Source organism: Arachis ipaensis, chromosome B01 (genome assembly GCF_000816755.2).
Source record: "Arachis ipaensis cultivar K30076 chromosome B01, Araip1.1, whole genome shotgun sequence".
NCBI classification, from domain to species: domain Eukaryota; kingdom Viridiplantae; phylum Streptophyta; class Magnoliopsida; order Fabales; family Fabaceae; genus Arachis; species Arachis ipaensis.
This window is the reverse complement of record NC_029785.2, coordinates 2,217,326-2,217,908: the sequence shown is the minus strand read 5'-3', so window position 1 is coordinate 2,217,908 and position 583 is coordinate 2,217,326. Positions and strand designations below refer to the sequence as shown.

Genomic DNA, 583 nt, shown 5'->3' with positions numbered 1-583 from the left:
ACCTCCTTGTAGAGTATTTGATGATGCTGGTAAGTCCCGAGCTAGAACCTCCGAAGGGATTAGAGTAATCACAGCTAAAATTCCAAGAATCAAAAGAGCATTTTTGAAAGTCATCTTATAGTTAAAAAATTGTTTGTTAATTGAAATATATTTTTGTCAAAACGAGATAGAGACTTTGTACAGAGAAAAAAGATAAAAGAAAGCTGAGTATAATAGACAACTTAATTTACTAGGTATAAATAGGGGGAGTGGATCCTCTCCAGTGGAATAAAAACTGGATGGTATTCAGTATTTAATTTCATCTTTCATTGTTCTCTTTTTTTTTTTTAATTTTGATCTCACTTGTAGAATTAAAGGTGAGAGATCACACTTTATTCTCTCAAGTGTTTAAAAAACTGGAGAGGATTCATTTCTTAAAGAAGTGCACATAAACTCATGAACAGGCCGAGTTGATTAAATATGATCGATTTGATACATAATTAATGTGTAAAATTTGTAAATTTATATAATAAATAAATAAGATTTTAACTTTAAAAATTAAATTAATAAAAGTTATATAATATTTATATCAAAATTAATTTAG

The 583-nt window shown here is 27.3% G+C and overlaps 1 long non-coding RNA gene across 1 annotated transcript in view; it reads right to left on the bottom strand.

Annotated features, from left to right (window-relative positions):
• LOC107616005 overlaps window positions 1–230 on the bottom strand; it is a 1,698-nt gene extending 1,468 nt beyond the window's left edge. Inside the window, exon 1 of the long non-coding RNA XR_001614500.2 lies at window positions 3–230. This is a non-coding gene — a long non-coding RNA (uncharacterized LOC107616005). The remainder of the gene's footprint in view (window positions 1–2) is intronic.